The sequence below is a fragment of the Peromyscus maniculatus genome, chromosome X (assembly GCF_049852395.1).
Source record: "Peromyscus maniculatus bairdii isolate BWxNUB_F1_BW_parent chromosome X, HU_Pman_BW_mat_3.1, whole genome shotgun sequence".
NCBI classification, from domain to species: Eukaryota; Metazoa; Chordata; class Mammalia; order Rodentia; family Cricetidae; genus Peromyscus; species Peromyscus maniculatus.
This window is the reverse complement of record NC_134875.1, coordinates 39,550,498-39,569,382: the sequence shown is the minus strand read 5'-3', so window position 1 is coordinate 39,569,382 and position 18,885 is coordinate 39,550,498. Positions and strand designations below refer to the sequence as shown.

Below are 18,885 nucleotides of genomic sequence, written 5' to 3'. Positions count from 1 at the left end.
TTTGTGCCCTTTTTCTAATTTTGCAAGATGTTTTACTGGTGATTAATATGGGTAGCTCTGAGTAGGAAGTTCACTAGTTGGAAAGCTTCTCTGACCAGGATTTGGACTTATTTTACTCTTCTACTTTTCAGAGTTAAAATAGCGTTTAAAATGATTTCACAAACTCTTTCCTGACATGTCTGGAGCAAGAAGTAGTGAAATACATTCTCAGACTATAAGATCTTGAAAATTGGTAAAATGTGTATGTTAGTGTATGATTCTTGGAGTTGAACTCTCTTCAGTTCTTATGTTTACCCCGTGGAAGAAATACTTTGATAGAAATAAAGTTATCAGTACATTTTTAGAACTCCTTTTAAAAGCCTGCTGTGTATTATATACAATATATACCCCGAAAGTTATAGCAACACAACCAGAAAGAATTGTATGTTGCTAGATTACTAATGTGTGTGTTTCCAGGAAGCTGTCTGTCACTATTGTGAGGTTTTAGGATCATAATGATATGCCTTGAGATAGCACTGAGTCTCCTTGAAGTTCAGTATCTGATCCAAGTTTGGAACTCAGTAGAACAGGGTAGAAAATACGTTTAGATTTCCAAACATAGTGAATTCTCCTGAAATAAAGTCTGTGTGTGGTTTTCCCTTCAAAGTAATGAACTGTCAGTTCAGGCTAAATGAGAGAATAAATCACTTAGTAAGCATTTATGCGGGGGTTTTTTGTTTTTCTTTTTTATGTGGGGGGAGTAATCAGTTTTCACTATGTTAGCAATTTAGAGCCATGTGGATATTGTTCTTCCTCATTGAATAAAGTAAGTTTAGTCTAGAAAGGACAGTTATTTCAGAACCTCTATAAACTGTTAAGTTCGATATCTAACACAGAAAACATTCAAATATGAATTCTTCTCTTCCTTTCTTGGCTTTAGACTGTTAGCTTTCTACAGTGCTTACTTTGGGAGGAAGTATACAAAGTTATACTGTTTTACTTATCTGAATCCAATGAGTCATTATGATAGAATTGATAGTCACTTCTTCCTCCTGGGATTATACAGCTTCTCAAGAACTTTATACTTTGATAGTAGGTGATAAGTTGGTTTCTTTTTAAAGTCCTTTGGGACCCAGCTTCCTAAATTTAACTCTACCTTACCCCAAAACTGAGCATGTTGAAAGCTCTATGGAAAAATGACAAGGTTTGTTTAGATTACATGTCCTCCCTCCTACTGTATTAATGAGAGAATTGAGAAAAAATAGACTTATCTGGAGAATTGGATCTGAAAACAGCAATATTGAGAGGGCAGAAAAGAGGTGGCTTTGTTTATATTTTCCTCCATCCTCTGGGGCAGACTTGTAAGGTACTATGAGCAGCGAACAGCTTTAAAACTCAGTTAGAAATCTTGATTTCTGAAAACAGGTGGCATCACTAGCTAGTTGATCATAAGAAATGTCTTCTGTTCCTTGACATGAACCGAAGTGGCACACCATACAAGCCCTAAGAGACTAATTGAGTGAATTTGGCCACTTAAAGAAATGCTTCTTGATGTTTGTGTGTTTGGGAATACACAGAGCATTTCATCAAATTGTGCTCAATTGAATAGACACTTGAGAAAAACCTAATGTTTTGTTAATCAGCAGAATCCAAATACAGTCTGTTCCCTAATATTCATCTATTTCTTACAATTCTTAACTATTTGTTAATCTGTACTTTGAAAGAAAATTTAAGAAGCAGCCCACTTATTAGAGTTTGAGCCCAATGCAGTTGTGTTTCCACAGTGGCAGATCATCTCTTACCCAATTTGTAACGTGTACCACATTTATAATGGTTTCTTTTGATTGGTACTTTCTCCATTTTTACATATAAGATCTTAGAGAAGTTAAAGGCATTATTCTAGGAGAAACAACTTTCAAGCAACAGAGCTGGCATTTGAAACCAGCTCATCAAACACTAGCTCAGTGTTTTTCTAATACATCATAGCTGTTCTGCACTATGTAGAGAAGGGATCTTCCCCCAGTTGATCCAAGAGTAAATGCTTTAGTACCAGCCTTCTACATTGAATTGATAAATCTATCTAAAGCCGTTGCCTAAACCTTTCAGTTCTCTTGGCTGCAAATTCCCATTTTTTCTTTCTAGAATCTATATTTTTGTTTTATTATGTAGGACTTTTATAATGTCATAGAATGCCCAGAAATGGCAGTTAGTTTAACTCTTACAAAATGTTATGAAAACTAAAGCCCAGAGAGAGAAAGTGGCTTACCCATGATGCCACAGTGAATTAATAACAGAACTACATCCCAGATCAGTTTCATAATATGGCATTCTTTCTCTTCTGCTGCTTAATACAGCAGGAAAGGAAGGAGGAACTGTGGTGTAGTAGAAAAGAGTCCAACACTGTGAGTCATCTTATTTCCTGAACTTTACATTGAAATTACAGTTTGAGAACCTTTTGAAATTTAATTGCCTATCATTGTATTCAGATTCAGTAGTGTGTACTTTTATTGATAAACCTTTGTTCTTGGAGAAATCTGTATGTATCTCTCTCTATGTCTCTCTCTATGTCTCTCTCTCTCTCTCTCTCTTTCTCTCTCTCTCTCTCTGTCACACACACACACACACACACACACACACACACACAGAGTTGTTTTGTTTTTGTTGTATTGTCAATCGAATATAGGGTCTGATACATGCTAGATACTCTACCACTGAGCTGTATTCCCAGCCTATTCATTTTGTTTTATTTGTGCTTTAATGTATATCCTGCCAAGTTGCCCAGGCTGGCCTGGACTTTCTGTAGCCCACGCAGGCCTTGAACATTCTGTCCTGCCTCAGCTTCCTGAGTAGCTGGACTTACTGGCCTGTTCCACCAGGCCTGGCTTACATATTTTTATAATGTTTTATTTGAACAAACATTGATGACTTTGATACATGGTTCCAAATCCATAGATTTGAAATTATTTACTGCATAAATTATATATGAGTTGGATGCCTCTTCTGACTGTGAATTATACCTACATATTCTAAAGGCTGCAACAGAGAACATGTTACAAAAATAAATTAATATTTTCAACATTATTTTTTAGTGACAGCCAAAGTCCTAGACTTCCTAAGTCTCAAAGCTTTAGAAGAAGGATAGAATCATGCATTTTTAGAATAGGAATTAACTAGACATAATTTGGCTCAGCCTTCCCATTTAACTGAAAATGAAACCTAGACCTAGAGAAGGAAGTTACACATCTTACTTCAAACTAAAATCCAGATCTTTTGATTGCTTATCTATGTGATGCTGCCACATTTGAATAAAGAGAGAATAAGAGCAGGTAGTTATGCTACAGATTTTTACACATACCCTGTTAAGTCAGGCCACTAAGGTGGTCTAATTCTATTTAACATGGCTTTTCATGCTTTATCTTTCAAAAGACATTGACTGTTATATGACTCGGATTATGACTCACTAATTTCCTTTAAGTCAAAATGAAAACCAATGATTGAATTGCTGGTCAGCGAACAATGATTATGTAGTTTTGTTTTATTTTTAGTGGTCTTGTTAGTGTTAACTGCAATATACCATGTTTAGGTTGGAGTAATGATAAATTATAAATGAAAACCAATGATTGAATAGCTTGTCTACGAACAATGATTATGTAGTTTTGTTTCATTTTTGTAGTCTTGTTAGTGTTAACTGCAATCTACCATGTTTAGGTTGGAGTAATGATAAATTATGGAGTGAATCGTGAGAACAGAGATTAAAGTATCTGGAAGAATTGTTAGGTGTACCTGAGCATAATAGCTCATTCACACGTATAATCCCAGCACTCAGGAGGCAGCATGGCAGGAAGATCATGTCAAGTTTGAGGCCAGCATGGTCTGCATAGTGAATGCCAGGAATGCATAACAAGGCTCTGTCTCAAAAAATAATAATAAAAATCAATAGAAAAGAGCAAAAGAGATGGCTCTCCATAAGAATACTTGCTATGCAAACAAGAGGACCTGAGTTTGAATACCAAGCACCCACATACAAGCCCTGCATGACTGCACCTGCCATAACCCTAGTATGGGGGGGCAGAAACAGGTGGATTCCAGGAGCTTGTTGGCTGGCCAGCCTAGCCAAAATGGTGACCTTAGGGTTCAGTGAGAGAACCTGTGTCAAAAAAAAGTTAGCAGTAGAGGAAATCACCTGCTGGGCTTTGTAAGTACACAAACCCATACACACATGCTCATATACCGTAAATCTACACATAGAGAAAAAAAAAACAAAAGAATTATTAGATCTAAAAACATCCCCAAATTAAATGGCTTTCTTTACTTAAGCATTTCACCCTGAACTGAAAATTCATATTTGCTTTTGCATGGTTGTTGTTAGTGGTAGTGGTGCTGGTGGTGCTGGTGCTGGTGCTGGTGGTGTGTGTATGTATTGACAGTGTCTATAGCCTTGGTTGGCATCAAACCCTTGATCCATCTCTCTCAGGATTGCAGGCCTGTTCCACATCCACCTCAGCACATGTTTTTATTTACAAATTATTAGTGTGTTATAAATTTAGGAAATATCTTGTAAATGGATGTTTGATCTAGGCATAATAATGTGCTTCTGATCTCAGCACTTGAGAAATGGAGGCATTGAGGATCAGGAGTTCAAATTCATCTTCAGTTGTATAGTAAGTTTCAGGCCAACCTTGACTACACAAGAACGTTGTCTTAAAACAACAACAAAAAAATGGCTAGTTGTTCCAATTCAATCATAGATTATATTGATTGCTGTTGGCTCTGTAGATTGATAGAAATATATTTATTAGTGAAGTTTTAACATACTCATAACATATTGAAGTGGGGAAAAACCTTCTACATATCAATTAGTAAATTTAGGTTCTAAATTTAGTGACCTCCAACTGTCAATTGGTGACTCATGGAGATAGGACAGTTGGTAGCAATATGGCAATTTGGAGACTCAATTTGAAGCTGTACAAATTCATGTAAGTTGAAAACTTTATTATCTTGTGATAACTTATTTCATAAAATAAGACATAGAACATGATTTTCTAAGAATGTTAAAAAACAGACGTAGTGTATTCCCGTAATATTAGTACTTGAGAAAATGGAGACAGGAGAATCATGAGTTCAAGATCAATTTAGGCTGTATACCAAGACTCTGTTTCAAAAATCCAAAACTAAAACAAATTAATATATTAAAAACAAGTAGTTATAGGATAAGTTCACTGGTGGTCTTTTTCCTTAATTTCCTTTTTTTTAAATTTTTACTTTTTTGTTGTTCTGCTTTTGAGGCAGAGTCTTACAATGTAGCCACAGCTGCCCTGGAACTCACCATGCAGACCAGGCTAACTTGACACATAGAAATCCTCTTGTCTCTGCTTCCCCAGTACTGAGATTAATGGTGCGTACCGCCATGTCCAGCCCAATTGGTAGTGTTAAAAAGAAAATTGTGTGCATGTGTGTGAAAACGAGCATGCTGTTGTGGGTTCATGTGCTTATGCAAGCTAGTGGTTAATGTCAGGTGTCTTCCTCAGTCACCCTTTCCCTTATATTTTGAGGCAGAATTGCTCCCTGGAGCTCTATTAGTGGGCAAGCCTAGTTGCTCACAAAGCCCCAGTCAGTGATCTTGTTCCCCTCCTGCTAGGATTATAGTTGCATATCACCATATTTGTCTTTTTAAAAAGATTTATTTATCTTATGTGTATAGATTTTTTCCTGTATATATGAATATGTGCTGCATGTGTGTCTGGTATCTGTGGAGGGCAGATAAAGGCATCAGATTCCCTGGAACTGGAGTGTCCCAGTGGTTGTAAGCTGCCATGTGGGTGCTGGCAACTGCACAAGTCCTCTGCAAATACTCTTAACCACTGAGCCATTTCTCCAGCCCCCATGCCTGTCTCACAAAGGTTCTGGGGATCCGAACTCAGGTCTTCATGCTTACATGGTAAGCACTTTATAGACTGAGTCCTTCCCTCAGCCCCTCATTGGTAGTCTTATAGGAAAGAAAATAATTTCTGATTTGGGATCTATAACTGGAGTAACAGTCAATATATTCTATTCAGTTCATTGTTATAACTTTAATAAAGTCTGATAAATTTACCAACTGAGGTAGTGTGTGTTCCCTCCTCATATTCCTGCTGCAATTTTGGTAGCTGTTTTCTGGGAGTATAGTGGAGATAATATTAGAAGGGAATAGTAGTTTGAGATCATGGAAATTGTAGTGCTGGAGATGGAAGAGGTGAATGTCACCCTAAGCACCTAAAATAGGGACCAGATTATAAGCTACTTCTTGCGGCCTGGTAACTGAGATATGTATAATTCCTAAGGTAATTTTTTCCATAGGGGCACACATATGCAATGCAAATTCAGTAACCATTTCTGTAAGAGATTAATGCCTAGTTTAAACATTGTTTAAAATAATAAAATTTGTGCCCATTTTATGATGCCCCACTGATATTTTACATGAATTGATAACCTGTTTCTTTATTCTGTTCACAAACATCTAATTTATTATCCATGATCTTTCTTTCATCAGTTCTTTTCCCTTTCTGCTTTGAGATATTTTTCAGCTAAACAGTTAAATCCTTAATTGGTTGCTTTCTTGCTCTTCAAAGTGGAATTCTGTCTATTATTTTATTTCCAATTGAACCATCTTTATATTAGTCTGGTCCCATGATTCCAAATTGAAGGAAAAGCAACTAAAACATAATATGGACTTCATATCTTATAGCAACCTCAGTGTTTTTCCCCCTAGTCAGTATACAAATTTATCTCAGTTACTATAGCAACCAGTCTATCAGTTATTCTTCTAGCTGTTTTGCCTTCTCTCAGATCCTGGGATTTGCCATATAATTAGGCTCTGCAAATGTGCTTCAGGTCTCAGCATTTTATTACTAGCTGCAGCTGTCTAGCAGTTTACAATTTGTCATTCCATCAGGGTTAGTTGCTCTCAAGTTCACTAAACCTTTTTGTCTCCAAACATGCAAACATTTTAAACATACCAAACTAACAACAAAAACCCCATGTTCCTTACACTATTTTTGTTTCATTGTTAGCCATTGCCTTGAAGACTGAATGCACTGCATCACTACCATCCATGTTTATCCCTTTGTATTATCAGTGAGAGTGAATTTCAAGCCCAAAGGTGACCATTCAGAAAATACATTTAACAGTAACGTTTTGGATACATTATCATCACTAAATAACTGAAGCACCTTGAGTAAAAACACATGGGTTCACCAAATAAATAATCTGGCTTTAAAAAAATGATTTTCATAGGCTGTAGGAAGAATGCTTAGCCTTCAGATTAATTTATTCTAATTTGAGAAAATGTTATCTTTCTTTTGCCACCTTTGAATAAGCAAAAAAGGAAGAAAAACTTAATAATTGTGTGGTTCTTTTGTTTGTTTGTTTTGTTTTTTTTTGTTGTTGTTGTTTTTTCGAGACAGGGTTTCTCTGTGCAGTTTTGCGCCTTTCCTGGAACTCACTTGGTAGACCAGGCTGGCCTCGCACTAACAGAGATCTGCCTGCCTCTGCCTCCCGAGTGCTGGGATTAAAGGCGTGTGCCACCACCGCCCGACAATTGTATGGTTCTTTAAATTTCTCCCATTCACTTAATAAATTTTGTCTTCTATAAATGTCACAATTTATGTAACTAAAATAGCTTTAATATATATTTTTATCCTGCTGAAATATAAGGAATATTTAGAAAATTCAAGTTGTTTCTGTTAATGCATGGTTTTGGTACTAATTTTTTTTCCTCGGAGCTGGGGACCAAACCCAAGGCCTTGAAATCCCCAACCCGGTACTAATTGTTAATACTGCAAGGTGCAGTAATAATTTCTGAATGTGTACAGCTGTTTTCTAGAACTGAATGAATTCTAGGTCATTAGTCTGTCAATGACTGTACCAATATAGATGTCATCTCTATACATAATGACATAAACCACTTCTTTTTAAGATCAGAGGAAAATTTTTAAAAAATTGATATGAGCTGGGTGTGGTGGTACACACCTTTAATCTCAGCACTTGGGAAGGCAGAGGCAGGCAGATCTCTGTGAGTTTGAGGCCAGCCTAGTCTACAGAGTGAGTTCCAGGACAGGCAGGCCTGTTACACAGAGAAACTGTCTTCAAAAACAAAACAAAAAAAACTGCTATGTAAAAATATACATATGTCTGTGGCTTAATATGATGTTTTGATACAAGTATATATTGTGTAGTGTTTCCATTTATTGTTTCTTTATGGTGAAAACATATGTGCAGTAATACACCAAAATTTCTTGCTTCTAACTTAACACAGTACCCATTTATCAGTCTCACCACATTCTTCCCATCTTATTTTTCTCAGTTCTGGTAACCATGACTCTACTCCATCCATGAGATTTACTTACCTGGATTCTATATGAATGAGCTAGTGAAGTACTTATCTTTTGTGTCTAACTTATTTAACTTAACAAAATGATATCCATTTCCACCAAAGGTGCAATAAATGACACACTTTAATCATTTGATATGACTGAATAGTATTCTATTGTGTATATGTACCATATTTCTAATAGATACTTGACTATTGTAAATAGTGCTATAGTAAACTTAGGAGTGAAGACACATCTTTTTGGTGAATTTATTTCATTTCCTTTGGATATATAATCAATAATAAGACTGCTCGATCATATAATAGTTCTCTTTTTAACTTTTAAGGAAATCCCATGCTGTTTTTCAGTGATAGCTATACTAATTTACATTCCCATCACTTGCATGCAAGGATTCCCTTTCCTCCACAACCATACCAGCATTTATCAATAGAGTGAGGTGATACCTCATTGTTCTCCTGATTTGCATTTCCATGACAGTTAGTGCTATACAGTATATTTTCATTCACCAATTGGTCATTTGTATATATTCTTTTGACAAATTTCTATTTAGGTCTAATGTCCATTCTTTATTGGATTACTTAAGACTTTATTTTGCTGTTAATTTATTTGAGTTTTTTTAGATTCTGACCATTAACTTATTGTTAGATGTTATAGTTTTCATTTTTTCCTATTCTATAAATTGTCTCTTTATTGTTTCCTTTGCTGTGCTGAAGCTTTTAAGTTTAATAAAATCCTAGTTGTTTTTTTATTTTTTTAAAGAAGTGCATTTGTCCACTGTGCTTCTGGATTCCTACCTAGAAAACTCATTGCTTGTGCCTCTGTACCTTAAAATGATTTTCTTATTCTGTCTTCTAGTAATGTCAGTTTCCAGTTTTATATTTAGGTCTTTAATCTGTTTTCAGTTGATTTTTGTAATTGGTAAGAGATATGGGTCTAATTTCATTCTTCTGTATTTGAAAATGTGATTTCTCCAACTCTGTTGTCTTTTCTCTAATTTGTGTTCTTGGTACTTTTGTTAGTGATAGTTGGGAATAGATATGTGAGTTTTTTTCTAGGCTCCTGTTTTGTTCTATTTATGCCAATGCTGTGCTGTTTTAATGACAATAGCTTTGTAGTTTGTTTTGAAATTAGGCAACATGATTCTTCCTGCTTTTGTTGTTTATGCTCAAGACTCCTTTGGCTGTTTCAGGGTTTTGTATTTGTGTAAGTGCACATGCACAGTTACATAGGAACTTATTTTGTACTTATTCATTAAGTCAGTAGCCTAAGATGGCCTCAGTCTCAATGCAGTCCTCCTACCTCAGCCTCTCAAGTGTTGGAATCACAGAAAGAAACCATCATAGTTGGTTCCATAGGAACTTCATAATGATTGTTTTTATCCCTTTATTCTGTGAAGAATGTCACTGATGTTTTAGTAAGGATTACATTGAATATGTAGATCACTTTAGTATGGACATTTAAGCAACATCAATTCATACAATTCATGAACATAATAAATCTTCTGTTTCCTTAATCAGCAGTATTTTATAATTTTTATTGTAGAGTTAATTTGAAGCGTGTGTGTTTTTGTGTGTTTCTTGTTGAGATAGGTCCTCATATAGCCTAGGTTTGATGCATGCATAGCTGAAGATGACCTTGAACTTCTAGCTTCCTGCCACTCTCAAGTGCTGGATTACAGACAAGCCACCATGCCCCTCTTACAGAGCTCTTTCAACTCTTTATTTAAATTTATTCCTGGGTGTTTTTTGTAGTCATTATAAATAGGATTGCTTTATTTCCTTTTCAAATAATTCACTCTTAATATCTAGCAACACAACTGATTGTTGTACATTGATTAATTATTTTTGAGACAAGATCTCACATAAGCCAGGCTGGTTTTGAATTCCATATGTAGTTGAGGATGATGACCACCTTTTGGTTCTCCTGCCTCCATTTCCCAAGTGCTGGGATTACAGGTATGTGCTACCATGCCCAGATAGTTTATTAGAATTTAACTTTTAATACATTGAATGCACTTTTCAAAAAGTATTTATCTTTCCAAGTTAGAAGATTGTTGTAGTACAACTTGTTAATTTATTCTTTTGGTTGTGAAATTACTAAGTACTCCTGATTTTTGTTTTTTATTTAAATCATGATTTGTGTGGTTTCATTTAAATACTTGTATATCCAAAACTGTTCTTGAATTCTAATAATGTTTTCAAAGAAAACTTTAACTTCACAAATAGACTTAGGCACAGAAAATTTTACTTTTGCCAAGGAGCCCCCTGATCCTTATATTTTTAAAAGAAAGGGGACTTACTTTTTTTTAATCCTAGAGTTAAAGCATCATATTTGTGATTTTTTTTTATTTTTTCTAACCCAAAGATAACCCTGAACACCTGACCTTCCTACCTTCACCTTCTAAGTGCTGGGTAGGCATATATCATTATTCTTGGCTTTATTTTTGAGGTTTACTGATAGGAAACTAACACCTCCCCCCCCATTCCTTAAGCTTTTCTAGTACAAAACTCATTAAACCCTGAATATTCTCCTAAACTACAGATTAAACTTTCCAGAGAACCAATAGATGTGCTATATTCAAATACACATTGTTTAAAGCAGGCATTTGGTCATTAAGTAGGTTAATGAGGAGGATTGGGAGTATTCCTTCTTGAATTGCTAAGAGTAGTTGCAGATGAAACTTAAATTCATAGTCTTCTTTAAATTGGTCTCTGAAAGTCTTTAATAAAATTAGGAGACTGGAGGAATCACCTTTTTGTTTATCAACAGTACTGTGAACATTCTAGGCACCCATTTAAAAGTTTCTACTTTAAAGATATGCTTATATATCCACGTCAAACTAAAATGACAGGTGATATCCACACCTCCTTGCCAACTTTCTCCTTCCTAGATTAGCCAATATCATTACTGTTTTAAGATTTACTAATGTAACTCCTTGTCCCTTCCAACTGAAAAAGGATAGTAATGGATGAAATGTAAAGGGTAAGGGACTTTGGGAAGAAGCAAGGGAAAACTTGCTTAAATTGGATATAATAGAGACACTGGTAAATGGGATTGGTTGATGTCTCAGCTGGGAGTTATTGGGTTAGTGAAAGATGGGCAAGCCAGTACCTTGATGAATAAGAGCAAATAGATTTGTCAACATTTTATAGTAGGTATTTGATCTTTATCAGATTGGTTTAAAGAGTTAAAGTAAATGACAGAGATTGGTCATTTTCTTGTTTTTTTTTTTCTCCTTTAGCTGAATTTTTCTATTTCCATTATGTCCCAGTCATAGCTCTTGACTGTTGACTTTTATTTTAACCTCCTCTCTCTCTCTCTCTCTCTCTCTCTCTCTCTCTCTCTCTCTCTCTCTCTCTCTCTCTCTCTCTCTCTCTCTCTCTCTCATAGAGAGATCTCCACAATTGATATGTAGAAGAATGTTTAAGTGGAACTAGAATTGGTTTGTAAGCATGTTCTCTAATGTTCCACTTCTCTTTTACTTTTTGTAGCTCTGTCAAATGTCCACCCATTCAAGTCCACGTACACACACTAGTTTTCATAAGAGGAACCAGGTAAGGGAGAGGGCTGAGATGAGGACAGTGTTTTGCATTTACGGAATTTTTGTAACCCGAGAATATCTTCTACTCAGTAAATACTAAATGTTTACAGTGGAGTCTTAGATGTTGACAGTTATCCTGCGCACATCAATTCCTCATTGTCAGCCTTGTTTTTCAGTGTGAATGTGTGGTGATAATCTAATTGTACTGAATTATTATTTTGATTGTATGTTAATAAATAAAGTTGTCTGGGAGTCAGAGCTATTAGAGCCATAGCAAGAGTGTGGCGGTGGTGGCACACGCCTTTAATCCCATAGATATCTGTGTGTTCAGGGTCAGAGCTATTAGAGCCATAGCAAGAGTGTGGCGGTGGTGGCACACGCCTTTAATCCCATAAGATCTCTGTGTGTTCAGGGATACAGCCAGCATTGGAGACATATGCCTTTAAGACCTAGGGGGCTGTACATTCAGACAGTGACGAGGCAGTCATGTGTTTGGGTTTACAACCAATGAGAAGGCAGAACAACATACTTTAAAAAAACGAACCGACAGGAAGTAGGTCTCTTTTCGCGAAGCTGGGACAGCAGGAGGAAGGGTGAGATTTTAGCTCTGAGCTCTGACTTCTCGGCTCTCTCTTTTACATTGTTTCTGTGTTTCTTATTTAATAAGACGGTTGGTTACATCTACATGAATGTGTTCAAAATAAGAAAGAAATGATATGTAACTCTACATGTTGTTACATACAAAGAGTGAGAAATAAATGCCATAGTGTGTTGGCAGTTCACTTTCAGAGTTCTTTTATGTACATAGTCACTCCTGACCATCTTGTAATTCTTTGAGATGGGAGAGTTTTTGTGAGGTGAGTAGGATGATTATTGACAGATCAGTATGATAAAGGACTTGTTACATAGTCATCCAAGGGGTAGAACTTCACTAACCTGTGTCATTAGATGTAAAGTGTATAATGGAGAATTTAAAAGCCTAAGTTCAGACCAGCAGGATGGCTCAGCAGATAAAGATGCTTGCTGCCAATGCTGACGCCTGTGTTTGATCCCTGGATCCCCATGGTAGAAGGAGAAAACCAACTCTTGAAAGTTGTTTTCGGACCTCTACATGTGTGCTATGACATGTTAGCACACGTGCACGCGCACATACACACACACACACACACACACACATATAAATGTAAAAAATGAAAAGTCTAGGTTTCTCTCTACTTTTTCTAAAGAGTGAGCATTTTGCTGCTTTACATGTGATTTGTTAGAATAACAAAAAGTAATCCTACCATTTGCATATGTAAAATGCAAATTTTAAAAACAAGATAAATGGCATTTTAATTTTCTTGGTATGCATTATTCTAATTAATTATTGGCCAAGAATCTAAAAGTGACTTTGCTATTGAAAAAGTTGGAATCCCAGACCCTGCTCACTGCCTTTTAAAGAATATGGTCTTTGTTTCCAGGGGAGATCTCACTTAGTCTGAGCCACCAACTCATCAGTTTCTCTATGCATATTTTTTTCTGTAATTGTTTTATAGATTGTTGTCAGTTGTTTAGTCAGGCACAGTCCTGTTATGATTCTTTTGTAATGCTGATTCATTTTTTGGCCACAAGCCACTAACTGGAAACACAGTATTTCTTTTTTTTTCTCCTTTTCCCTTCAGATGTATTTTCTAATAGTCACATGAAATTGTTTGTTTGTTTGTTTTTCGAGATAGCGTTTCTCTGTGTAGTTTTGGTGCCTGTCCTGGATCTCGCTCTGTAGACCAGGCTGGCCTCGAACTCACAGAGATCCACCTGGCTCTGCCTCCCAAGTGCTGGGATTAAAGGCATGTGCCACCGCAGCCCAGCTTCACAATGAATTTATGTGGTAGTCATTAACATTTTTCACCTAATCAATCCTCAGTTGACTGTTAAATAAATGGGAACATACATTTCTGACATCTAACTAGAAAAGGTACATGAACAAAAACTATTAAAGATACAAGTAAGATTGAATCATCTTCTTTATAATAAATAATAAAGGGCTTAAACTTGGCCTATGGAATCTTTTATGTAGGTAAATGTTGTAGATAGTTTAAGCATTTTCTAGAATGTTAATTGCTAATAAATATTTCATAAATGAGTATAGGAATAGAAATTCAAACATATAGAACAGAAATTGAATTCATAAAAATACAATTGAATTCTTAGTGAAATACAGTTTTTCTTATTAGTCATATTGAAAGAATATACATAGTGAAAAGCTACCAGCTATACCATGATCTTGTTTCAGTGATTAATTTACAACTTCCTTTCCTTATCAAGCCTTTCATTGCAGTGTAACAGATTTTCTTTAGTTAAATAAACCAAAGAACTAGGTTTGATGATGTCTGTCCTATAGTCTCAACTATTCAGAGAGCAGGGGAATTGCAAGTACAAGGCCTGTCAGAGCAAGAGAGGGAGATCAAGGCCACTCTGGGAAGCTTCCTGATACCTGGTCTTAAATATAAAAAGCAAGGAGAAGGCATTTGCCTAGCACATGGGAAACTCTAGGTTCAACCCTCAACATTAAAAAAAAGATTTGGTTTGTATTTTGTTTCTCTTCCTGTCTTTGGTGATGACTAATGGACTCAGAAGAAGAATCAACAGTCTGAAAAATAAGATCACTATCAATAGTTGTTTTTGTTTTACCATACATTTATTTGGTGAGAGGAGTGTCAGTGTGGGCATACACCATGGCACAGGTGCACAGGTCAGAGGGCAACTTTTGGAAGGCAGCTCTCTCCTCAGTCTCAGGTCATCCAACTTGGCAACAAGAGCCTTTCCCCAGTGAGCCATCTCACTGGCCCCTAGAATAGTTTTTAAAAATAGGAGCTTGGGACAGGTGCTTCAGAGCCCTAATTTTTACTTAGAAGTTACTGGTACTTACTCATCAAGACTAGAACTCCATTGAATGCTTTATATGGTATAAAATCATATTAACTTGATAAAGCATCTGAAATATGGCTTGTTTACTTTTTAAAAAGGACATGGTGTGCTTATATTAGGTCTTGACTTCTCTAGGTAGGTGTACATTTATCACTCTCTATCAGATATATCAGAAATTACTTTAAACCATTAATAGATGTCATTCTTGTTCTAACCTCCTTTGACAAACTGACATTGTGATAATGCCACATTATCTTAATGGTATTAATGTGCACGTTTGTTGAGTGGTTGCAAATCTATACAAGAGCATAGTTAAGTTTAGAATTTTTAAGAAGGTGAAGGATAGTTGCTTATTTGTTTTCTATTATTTTTGCTGGTACTATATGATTAAGTTATTTTAGGGATATGGCATAAACTTTGCTACATTTTTTTTTTTTGGAAAATCAGGCTGTTTCAGACAAGATATAGTTGTTTAATGATCCACTTTAAGCTTATAATTTACCTTATAGTGAACAGATGTGGTTTTCACAGTTCCCTTTGATTTCATTAAATTTTATTAACAAACAATGCCACAAAACTTCCCTTCAAAAACATTTAGACATTGTGTCAAATTGCCTCACCATCTATTTCTATTAATATCATTGATAAAATCCTATTAGTTATTTTTATATATACCCTGGTTCAAGGATTTCATAGTATTTAAAACTTTAAATGAAATGAGAGATGGTATAATTAAATTATAATATCAAAAATAAAAATAAAATATTTAAATTACTAAAGAATAATAACACTAGTGAATTACATCTTTAGCATTCAGTTAATATTTATTGATTATTGTAGCTATGCTCTCAGATTTTTGTTACTTTTTATCCAGGGAAATCTGAGTAATAATTAGTTTCTGTTACATAGTTAAAACCTGACATTTCCCGGCCTGGGGAGATGGCTAATGGGTAACTGTGCAAGCATGAGGACCTGACTTTGAATCCCCAGCACCCAGGTAAAAAGCCAGACATGGCTATGCATGTCTGTAACCTCAGCATTGGAGGGCAGAGATGGGTGGGTACAGAGAAATGACTGGTCAGCTAGCCTAGCTGAAATAGTTCAGTGAGAGTTCCTGTCTCAAGGCAATAAGGAGGAAAGTGATAAAGGAAAACACCGGATGTTCTGTTCTGGCCTCTGCACACTTGGGTCCATGTACCACATACACATCACTCCACACACATGCTAAAAATGACCTCTCTTAGGAAAATTAAAGTGGATTATGATTTTATAGCACCTATTTTAGCCTACCACTCCTAAACTGTATGGGTTTGTTTATAACCCTTTTAACAGTAGCCAAGTTAAAATAGGACCATGAGACCATATGGGTATGGTCATGGTTTGCCTTTCAAAGGCAGAGCAAGTAATTTTTTCTTAGATATCATTTCTTTAATTTTAGTACTATTAATAAGTTGGAGGTGTCTTTTGAATTCCCAGTTTCTATAAAGGATTTTCTTATTAGCATAGGATCAAGTAATATGTTCCACAAGAATATAACTAAGAACGAATATTATGTTTATTTCAGTACTTATATACAATATTGCAAATCAAAAATTTTAAATTTCACTTAGACAAAAATTTAAAAAGGAAAGCAAGAAAGTATCTTGTTCTATAAATTTGAATGTTTTTTAAATTATTTCTTATTTTTGAGATTATAATATAACTGTATAATTCCCTCCTTCCCCTTTCTTCCCTTCAAACCCTCCCATATACCCCTCCTTCCTGTCTTTCAGATTAATATCTTTTTTATTAGTTGTTGTCACTTGCATATATCTATTTCTTTCTCTCTCTCTCTCTCTCTCTCTCTCTCTCTCTCTCTCTCTCTCTCTCTCTCTCTCTCTGTCTGTCTCCTGAATATGACCTGCTCAGTCTGTATAATGTTACTTGTATGTATGTTTTCAGGGCTGTTTTTTTTTTAATCTATTCACTTTGGGATTGGTTGTTTTATTTGTGCTTATTTATCCACTTAGTTCTAGCTTCTTCCTCTTTTTTCCTGCCTGGCCTCTTAGGCAAAAAATAAATCATCATATTAGTTTTCAGAGCACCAGAAGCTTTCCAAGTTCCTGTTTAGACTTTACATGTTAGTGTCAGTCTTTGTTTGCTATCAGATTTTACTGTTTCAGCTTTCTGGGCTTTAGAAATCAAAACCCTTGAGCTGGCTTCTTATTATAATGCCTGACAAAGGCCTTATCTCTACTCATGTCCTGTTCACCTCCAGGAACTGAGGGTCCCAGCACTTCCTTTATAGAAGCAAGTTGACTTTTGCTCTGCTTCTTTCAATTGCTTGTTATACTGTTTTACCTTGTCTTACTTTATATTTTCTGTATGGCAAAAGCAGAAGAGAATCAAGTCAAAATGAAGCTACAAGGTGGTTCCTGTTAAACAGCCCTTTGTAGTCACCTCCCTATAAGAAATGTTTCCCGAGCAACCAGCTTTATTCTAGCTGACTCACTCTAGACACTTTCCTTCTGTCTCATTGCCCCTTTTACCTCTTCAGGACTCTGTCGGGGATTTTGCAACCTGACTAGCTACTTAAGAACCAACCATCCTTTTTTTCCCTCAAGACTAAAATAGCCAGCTTTTTTTTAAACAAAAAGAAAATGCCTTGTTAGTTGATTTTTCACTGTGTAGTCCTGTTGGGGTTTTGGTTTTTTTTTTTTTTTTTGGTGGGGGTGTGGAGTTGGTTTTCTTTTTATCTGATTTTTGCTTGTTTGGTTGTTGTTGTTGGTGGTGGTGGTGGTAGTGGTAGTGGTGGTATTGGTTGATTGGTTGGTTTGCAATGCTGAGATTTGAGTCCAAGACTTTCCCTGGGGCTGGGCAGGTGCTCTACCACTAAGCTATATTCCCGGGTTTTAGCTAGTTGTTTAAATATATTTTCATAAGCATAATGAGGAATTTAGAATTGGCAACATTAAGGATGAGATTGCTCTTGGATTTTGTTTTTGTACTGTAGGAGGTGGCCTTTGAGTTTCTTGTTTTTTAATTGAATATGAAACAGGTGGCAAATGTAGGATTAGTCTGTTTACTGATTCCTCTTTGTTTGCCAAAGACTTAGAAATGGTTTGTTTTCAGATAACCTTCAGGTAAGGGGAAGAGAAATAACCGGCAAGGCAGAGTATCTATGGCTAAAGGGTTGAGAAACTAAAAATAAGATGGCTTATAAGCTCTGGCTCTTTGAAACTATAAACATTTAACGTTAGTTATAAAAAGTAGTTTTTAGCTCTTGCCCATGATTTTGAGTCCTGATAAGGCACGAACAATAAAGATCTGATCTTAAAATTGGAAAAGATGATCCAACATTAATTTTCTACAAGCAGAGGTGCATAATTCACACAGGCCACATGCAGCCCAGTATAGCTATGAATGCAACTCAACACAAAACTGTAAACTTACTTAGAACATTATATGATTGTTTTTGTGACTTTTTATATAACTTGATTGTGTGGGTTTTGAGCTTGAACTTTATACACAATAGTACTGTGTCACAGTGCCACACAAAATAAATGTATGTATGCTCTCACAGCCTTCTGGGACATGGGTTTGAAACCCTCCTGTGGCCAAAGACAGTTTTGCTTCCAGTGTGGCTTAGGGAAGCCAAAAATTTGAACCCTCTTGACTCTCTAACGGAACCCCTCACTGAAGCTCTGGGGGGGGGGGTGGGAAATGAGCTAAATTGCTGTTTTGATCATGTCAGCAACTGCTTTCAAAATAAGGGTTTCCCAGTGTACTGGGAAAAGCAGCTTTGGGTTTGTAGACCTATATGAGTTAGTATATACTTGTATTGATTGCTATTCAAATCTAGGAGCTAAGTACTTCAAGCATGTGGGAAGATTATTAGTTGAAAGAATTAAGAAACAAAATCTGTCTTGTATTGCAGATGGCTCACCTATCTAGACATTGTGTCAGTCTGTTATAGTAGCCATCTTGAGTTTTATAGGAGTAGGAACAATCTAAGCAAACATAATGCAGCTGTTAATTTTCCTTCCTACTCTTCATTAAGCAGTTTTGCTAACTGTGCATAATACCATATAGATAATACATAGTATTGAC

The 18,885-nt window shown here is 35.9% G+C and overlaps 1 protein-coding gene across 5 annotated transcripts in view; it reads left to right on the top strand.

Moving 5' to 3' along the window:
* Nucleotides 1–18,885, top strand: part of Wdr44 (WD repeat domain 44) — a 99,959-nt gene that overhangs the window by 2,316 nt on the left and 78,758 nt on the right. The window lies entirely within an intron of this gene.